This window comes from Pipistrellus hanaki, assembly GCF_964339955.1.
Source record: "Pipistrellus hanaki genome assembly, chromosome: 12".
Lineage (NCBI taxonomy): Eukaryota > Metazoa > Chordata > Mammalia > Chiroptera > Vespertilionidae > Pipistrellus > Pipistrellus hanaki.
In genome coordinates, this window is record NC_140514.1 from 40,608,256 (window position 1) to 40,616,723 (window position 8,468).

The 8,468-nt window shown below is 50.0% G+C and overlaps 1 protein-coding gene across 5 annotated transcripts in view; it reads right to left on the reverse strand.

Annotated features, from left to right (window-relative positions):
* DCTN1 (dynactin subunit 1) overlaps positions 1 to 8,081 on the reverse strand; it is a 29,533-nt gene extending 21,452 nt beyond the window's left edge. For all 5 annotated transcript variants that reach the window (XM_084901327.1, XM_084901325.1, XM_084901326.1 and 2 more), the window contains exon 1: positions 7,965 to 8,081. The gene's annotated coding sequence lies outside the window, so the exon portion shown is untranslated. The remainder of the gene's footprint in view (positions 1 to 7,964) is intronic.
* Between the last annotated feature and the right edge of the window lie 387 nt (positions 8,082 to 8,468).

The following is an 8,468-nucleotide window of genomic DNA, read 5'->3' on the forward strand; positions in this document are numbered from 1 at the left end:
TAGATTGCTGGGAATTAAGGAGGAAAAGCCTCTTTGGCACCCAGCCTGTACCACTTCTATCTTGCTTTTACTGACACCCCAGCATCCGATAAGCCAGGGGTCGGCAAACTGCGGCTCACGAGCCACATGCGGCTCTTTGGCCCCTTGAGTGTGGCCCTTCCACAAAATACCATGGCCTGGGCGAGTCTATTTTGAAAAAGTGGCGTTAGAAGAAGTTTCAGTTTAAAAAACTCGGCTCTCAAAAGAAATTTCTATCGTTGTACTGTTGATACTTGGCTCTGTTGACTAATGAGTTTGCCGACCAGTGCTTTAAGCCCTTGACCTCCTCTTGTCTTGCCTCACCTAACCTTGATCCTGGCCTCACCCAACTGTTTGAGTTCCCTGACCCCACTCATAAAGGAAATCCAGGCAGTCGGACAGTGGGGTCCACACACTTAAACTGAACTGCATTAGGCACTGGGCACAGACTAGTTTGGTTACAAAGAGTTAATAAGAAACACAACGGTAATTAGCAAGATCCAGATCTTAAGACTAGGGTAAAGCTGGACATCTCGAAAAGGATGGCAGAGAAGGGATATGTGTGGATGGAAGTCCCCCAGGAAAGAAAAGGTTATGCTCACTGAGGGGGAATGGAAGCCTGGGCAGGCTAGAAGCTTGGAAGGCAGAATTCCAGATGCTCACAGGAACCCAGAAAGAAAACGCATACTGAGCCCTTTGTTCCTAGGTCCTGCTCCTACATCTGCTTTACAGATCTCACACGGAGAGGGCTAGACCCTAAATGGACTTTCTTTACCTCTCCAGCTCTTCATTATCCCCAGAACTGTCTGCAGCCCATTCCCAATCTGTAGCTCTATCCCCCTCCCAAAGTATCCTCTGCTCCAGGAACACCCCGTGACTGCAGGCCAACTTCCAAGGGCCCAGACTGCCAAGAGCCAGCAAGGAAAGACACGGTATGTCTCACTTATGCTCAATAAGGGACCTTTGCAGGAAGGCAACAGGCACTCGAGCGAAAGTCTGAACTCAGGAACTGCGACCTTCCAGTGCTAGCAGGAGTCCTACTTAGCAACCTGTTTGAAGTTCCTGCTGGTTCCTCCCCATGAATCAACCAGCAAGTCCCTGGCACTAGGACCCTGCAGACAGGGAACCCTGAGCCTGCGCTCTAAAAAGAGAGATGCACCATTTCACAACTTCAGCAAAAGCAAGAACAACCAACAAAGCCACAGCCACCTGGGCTGTGCTGGGCTCTGCCTCTCGGGCAGCTCCCTGGCCACTCCCCAGAAACAGAGCGTTCTGTCCTTTCTCTTTTTAAATCCACGTCATCACCTGATCAGAATGGAAATCAATCTCAAGGCACCGCGCAAAGGCGTATCCATGGCAACCTCAAGAGGAAGGACAGAGAAATGATGCTCCAGTGGCTGCAGCAGAAAAGGTAAGTCCATTTCTCTTCTATCCATACCACCCAGCATCTTCCCCTTTCGTTCCAGTCAGGCATGCACCTTACCCGCAAATTCCAACGGTCACACCAATGGGGAAAACACAAAAGGTGGGTGTTAATAATCAATGCTATTATGTAAGGTTACAGGCCTTTCTAGTCCCATAATGGCAGAAAAAAATTCTTTTTCTGGCTGGCAAAGGCAAGACTCTTATCTTACTCAGTCTCAGGTGACACAGTCTCAGTCTACCTTATACTGTTAGTCTCTTGTCTGTCTGGTAAGGCTGCTGAGATAACACTCAAGGATTTCAGAGGTCCCTACATATTCGGAAAAAAGCCAGCAATGACGCTGACCTCGCCATCCTGATCATGCTCACAGACTGGCATGCTAAGCCTCCCTCCTTACCAGCCCTAAACTCCAGCCCCTTGAGTACTACTGAGCCTAAGTAATCCTCCATGCCTCAGTTTCCTCTTCTGTAAAATGGAGATAATAATAGGTTTCTAAAAGAGCTGTTGTAAAAATCACATTAAGAATGCCTGAACAGCCCCAACCGGTTTGGCTCAGTGGATAGAGCACTGGCCCAGGAACTGAAGGGTCCCGGGTTGGAGTCCAGTCAAGGGCACATGCCTGGGTTGTGGGCTCTATCCCCAGTAAGAGGTGTGCAGGAGGCAGCCAATCAATGATTCTCTCGCATCACTGATGTTTATAACTTTCCTTCTCCCTTCCTCTCAGAAATAAAATATATATATTTTAATGCCTGAACAGCACTTAGAAGAGTGCCTGGTATAAAGCGCTCAATAAATGCCAGCCATTATGATTATGAGGAAGAGGACGGAGAGACTACATTATAGTTCGAGGGACACTCAACACTCTTTTTTTTCTTCAGTCTTTAAAAAAAATTTTATTTACATTTATTAAAATCAAATTATTTGATACAATAAGTTAGTCAACACCAACATGACTGAAAAATAATGCTTAAGAGACACTTGTTAAACTTTTATAGATTTTTTTTCTCAACACTCTTGGAGGGAATTTCAAGTTTGCCGTCTCTCTCTCTCCTCTGGACATGTTTCAAGTTTCCCTTATTCCTTTCAAGGCCCCATTCCTATCTGAGCCCACACCAGCGCTGTCGCCCCTCAGCACATAACCCCGTTGAGAAAGAAACTAAGCCTACTATATAATAATTCCTTTATAAACTTAGAAATATCTTAAATAGTCACTGTCCCTTTCTTCCCACATTCTTCCCTTTCTTCGGTCATTCCTCTTCAAAGGAAATGATGGCCCTTCTTTTCAGGGCCGACCCCTACACCCTTCTCTGGGACCTGTTTTTCCAATCACTGCTCTTGTGCCTTCAATTGCACCCTCTCCTGGTTCTTCTTCTTTTTATTTTTTTTAATATATATTTTTATTGATTTCAAATAGGAAGGGAGGAGAGATAGAAACATCAATAATGAAGAGTATCACTCATTGGCTGCCTCCTACATGCCTGCTACTGGGGATCGAGCCAGCAACCGGGTCATGCCTGTGACCGGAATCGAACCCAGGACCCTTCAGTCTGCAGCCCGATGCTCTATCCATTGAGCCAAACCAGCCAGGGCTCTACTGGTTCTTATGCATCATCAAATAACCTGTGCTCAAGACTTTTCTATTCTAGAAAAGCTGTTTCTAGCCTCTGTTACCTCCTCTGCAAGCTGCCACCATCTCTTTTCTTCCTTCCCTGCAAACCTATTCAGTGAGTACCCCCTCCCTGGCCTCACTTCCCACCCACTCCGCCATTCACCTGACCCCCTTCCCCACCCGCCACTGAAGCTGCTCCCACTGAAACAGAAAGGGCGCCCTGGTGACAGCCTCCTAACTGCCCAACCTCAGCGTGCCTTTTCCCAGCCCATCCTGCACATCTCCCTGGAGCAACTGAGGCTGCTGATCCTGCTCCTGGGACTTTTCCCGCCCCTGGCTTCCTGGACATTCTCTCTCACTCTGTGTACCAATCTCTCTCGCCTCCTGTCCTCTGCAGCCTCCTCTTCAGCGTGGCTGAGCTCATTCACTCCCACAGCACTGACCACCACTTTCACCTACCTAGGATCGACTCTCTGAACCTCAGACCCACATTTCCACCTGTCTGCTACGTGCCACAGACCCAAGTTCAACATGCCCCAAAACACACCATCTCCCCCCTTCCTCCTCTGTATTCCCTCTTCACTGCTGGCACCACGAACCATCTGAAACAGAAAACGGAGTCATCCTCAGCAGCTCCCTCTCTCTTGTTCTCAACAACCAATTGGTCATTATGTCAGATTAATTCTGTCTCTACAGCCTCTCAGACCCTCCCCTCCTTCCCATCCCCACTGAGCTACCCTATTCAGCCTTGGACCATGCCCAGGTTATTACAGTCTCCTGAGAGCCCTGATCCAGATTCCCCCACCCCCACCCCCTCCCTCAGTCTCCTTCCGGTTCTCATCCCCTCCCTGCCTAAAACCCTCCCGCGGTTTCCCTGCCCACAGAACTGAATCATCTTAGCACAGCACTACAAGCCATTAAACACTTGGCTTCGTTATGAGTACAGACTCATCCACCACCTCTCCTTTGATCCAAGTTCTCTTCACTCCGGCCGCTTGGGTTTACTCTCCTCCCCCTTCTCCTCTGCAAACGTCACCAGGGCTGTCTCCCTCGTCATCGAGGCCCCGCTCATGATCGCCTGTTTCCTAGGCTCCCCGACACCTCCATGCAGAGCTCGTCATTCCCCCTCTGCCTTCCTACAGCATTTTGGACATCTCCCTGATATCTTTTACTTAAAATATTGGTTCCCTTATCCCATTATGAATTCCTCCAGGGCAGGGAGTTTTTATTCACCTCAGTATCCCAAGCACAGAACACGAGAGACACTGATGTTGAATAGGAGCCTGGACCGGCCAAGGGAGATAGGCTGGCTCTGAGCTTCCACACGGAGCGGCCCCGCCACTGAGAGTGTATGCGGGAATTACCAGTCACACACGCCACAGGGATAGCGCCTTCCTCTCCAGACAGGAGCCCAAGAAACTGAAAACGCAGAGACGGCCCCCGGGTCCCATGGGATTCGGTGGTGACACTAAGGTTCCATCTCTAGGCTTCCAGGGCGAGAGGACCACAGCCAGACCACTAGGCACTTGAGAACATGCAGAGCTTCCGGGAAAACAGCTTCAGTGGGTGTGACAGGGGTCCAGTCTCTGCCTCGGTGAACACCCCCCTTCTACCCCCAAGGGATACGTAGGAACTTGGGAAGGTCAGACTGGACACCGAATTTTCCCATCAGCCAAGTGCAACTGGTACTAGCCTGAATTTCAAAAATGACTAAAGCCAAATTCAGTCTCCAGAGTGGCAAGCCCCAAACACGTGTGAATCAGTGAATTGCTCGGCACTTACTTTCTCAGGGGACGCTGAGGACCCAGCTCTCGTTTCCCTTGGTATGGGACAGATAATCCACATCCCCTGGAACCCTCTTCTACAATCCCTCCCAAACCGTAACTCCAGGAAGCCACTGGCAAGGAGGGCAGAGTGAAATCTATGGTGGCAGCTGCGAGTGGCACTATGACTCTTCCAAGTATTTTGAGTCCTCCCTAAATTCTTCTCCTTGGTAGCTTCATGTCCGTCAGGCCCAATTTATCAATTTTTCCTTCGAATTGCCTCCAGCATCCTTTCTTTCCCCCCCATCACCACTGTCATCACTTTGGTCTGCCATTTAATAGCTTCAAGAATTAAGGCAAATCGTTTTCCCTCTTCGGCGTCTCAGCTATAACACAGGGTAACAGCTACCTCACAGTACTATGAAGTCAAATGGGATCATGCCTGTGAAAGGTTCTGTAACCTGTAAAATGTTATACATAAATGTAAGGCATTACTATTATCAGCAATCTCATCCTCTATTACTGACATGTGAAGCATATCTGACTCCTGGCCTCTCTGCTTTCCCATTTCCAACCACATTACACACCACAGTAAAACTACACATTCTAAACTAAAATGCTTCTTTCACTCACATACAATTTCTTACTTGAGCCAATGATCCTGGATCTGACGTATGCACTGTCATCTCCGCATCACTGTCAGCTGCTGAGGATGCTTTCCGCTAGTCTCACAAGCCCCACCCACCCTTCAGAGTCCAGGGAAAGCCCCACTACACTCCATGAAGGACTCCATTTAAAAGAAAGGAACTGAGCCTAGCCAGTCTGGCCCATTGGATAGAGCGTTGACCTGTGGACTGAAGGGTCCTGGGTTCGATTTTGGTCAAAGGCACACGCCCAGGTTGCAGGCCCAATCCCCAGTAGGGGGCACGCAGGAGGCAGCTGAGTAATTCTCCCATCATGATGTTTCTTTTCTATCTCTCCCTCTCCCTTCCTCTCCGAAATCAATAAAAACATATTTAAGCCAAAACCGGTTTGGCTCAGTGGAGAGAGCGACGGCCTGCGAACTGAAAGGTCCCAGGTTCGATTCCGGTCAAGGGCATGGACCTTGGTTGTGGGCACGTCCCCAGGAGGGGGCATGCAGGAGGCAGCTGATCGATGACTCATCGATGTTTCTAACTCTCTCTCTCCCTTCCTCTCTGTAAAAAATCAATAAAATATATTTTTTTTAAATGCACCAGGGAAAGTTTTAAAAAATTAAAGTTTAATCATATATATATATATATATATATATATATATATATGTTTAAAAATAAATAAATGGAAACTGAAACAGTGTCATGGAGCATTAAGGGCAATTTCATTTGGAGAAATCTTGGTAGGAACATCTATCACGTAATACTTAAGAGTCACCTTTTTAAGAGAGATTAGTTTTTTTTCCTATTTGATTCTAAGAGACAACGTAGGAACACAGTTATGAAGATGTATTTCAGCAACAAAACTTCCTTATTGAACTATCCCAAGATAAAAGGGGATGCCGTAAACTTTCCATTATCAACGTTCAAGCCTAAATTGGCCATTGGGCAAGGCTATTTTAGATGGAAGTCACAAGAGTAACTGACCCAGGATCATAGCATTTTAGATCTGAAAGGAACCTTAGCGATCTAGTCCAGTCTCCTATTTCATAGGCTTGGACAGGTGAAGTGACTCATTCAAGGCAACAGTTTGTTCTGGAAAGCAGGAAGAACGTCTTCTCTGACTTGCAATCCATTGATCTATACCCTTGCTACTCAAAGTGTGATCCATGCACCAGCAGCATCAGCATCCCTTGGGAACTTGTTAAAAATAAACAACCAACCAACCAACCAGAATCTACATTTAAGCAAGATCCCCCCCACACCACCAGGGATATTCACCATTAAAATTTGAAAACACTGACCTACACTGCTGTTACCCTTCCAAACCTTGAGTTTCTAATGCTGAAAACTGCATTTCCCAAACTGTTTCAGATGTTAAACAGGGAAGCACCCAAGGAAAAAACAGTATTTGGGAAATCCTCCATATTATGCTCCCAGTAGGAGAGTCTGGGTAATACCATTAGCATATTAATGGCTCTGAAATATTCTGTCGCAGGGAAAAACTTGAACCATGAAGTTCCTGAACATACTTGAGTACAAAGTGCCTTTTAAAATGTATGAACATCCCCAGGGCTCAGGCAGGACACCGGATAAACAGTGTCAACTCTATCTCAGAGCTCGGCGGTTCCCAGGACTTGACGCACACTGGAGGAGCAGGTGGTCAACATGGGCCTGCTGCTCTCTTCGCTGCAATGAAGGAGAGGGAGCTTTTAAACCATTTTCTCTTGAAAAATACGGCGGAGTTCCTCCTGTGTGTGTGCTGTAGCTGCGGTTCTGCCCAAAGACAGGAGGGAGGCGCAAGATGACTCCTCCAGGGTCATCCTGCAGCGAAGGCGGACCGCAGCGGTGGGAGGCACAGGCACCCCAAACCCATACCCAGGTCCTGCGCTCCAGTCCTCTATGTTTTCTCATATTTTTTTATTTCTTTTTTAAATATATTTTATTGATTTTCCACAGAGAGGAAGGGAGAGGAATAGAGAGCTAGAAAAGTCTATGAGAGAGAAACATCGACCAGCTGCCTCCTGCACACCTCCTACCGGGGATGTGTCCGCAACCAATGTACATGCCCCTGACCAGAATCGAACCTGGGACCTTACAGTCCGCAGGCCGATGCTCTCTATCCACTGAGCCAAACCGGTTTCGGCCTAACATTTTTTTTTGTTTGTTTGTTTGATGCAAACTTCTCACCCATGTGCCCACAGGAAACCTGTGGCTCGGAATGGGTTCGGGGTGCCTCGGACACGCCCCAGGAAGGAGGGGGCAGCCTTACAATTCCGGGGGGATTCGGAAGCATCATCACCCTGGCCCCCAAAGAACCCCGCCCGCGGGGTGGGACCAGCCCGCCCAGCCCCGGGGGGACGACCTCCCCCGCCGCGGCCCAGCCCCGCGTCCCCCGCCCCGCACCCCGGCTCCATGCTGCTCCCAGGCCAGCGCCGACCCCCCGGCCCGCCGCCCGCAGCCTCGCGAACACGCGGGGGCGGGGGCGGGGACGGTGGGCAGGGTCGCCGCCCGCGTACCTGTCCGGCCAGGGGCTCCGCGCCGGCTCCGGCCCCACCGGCCAGCGACGCCCAAGACCGAGCCGGTCCCGCCCCGCCCCGCCCGTGTGGGCTGCCCGACGCGCCGTCCGACCCCGCTAGGCCCACCCCGGACCCTCTCCCCCCGAGGCCCAGAGGCGCTCTGGGTCCAGGGGACACCCTGCTTTCCCCCAAAAAACAGGTCCGGGCTGAAAGCTGCGCGCCGAGCGCGGCCGAGGACACACGGGTCAGGCACAAAGCTGGACACCCGGAGGGCGGCGGCGCGTGCGCACTGTGCCTGGGAGGCCGCTGAGGACCGCAGGAGGCCGGCGGCGTGGCCAGCGCCCTCTGCCGGAGGTGGGAGGCAGCGCAGGGCGGGAGGCAGCACGGAGGGGCTGGAGGGACTTGCCCCGGTCAAATGGTCCCCGAGACTGGCTAAGATTTTGAGTGCTAGACTAATTAAAATAATAGTAATAAAACCACAGCTCGTCATTTAGCATGAGGAAA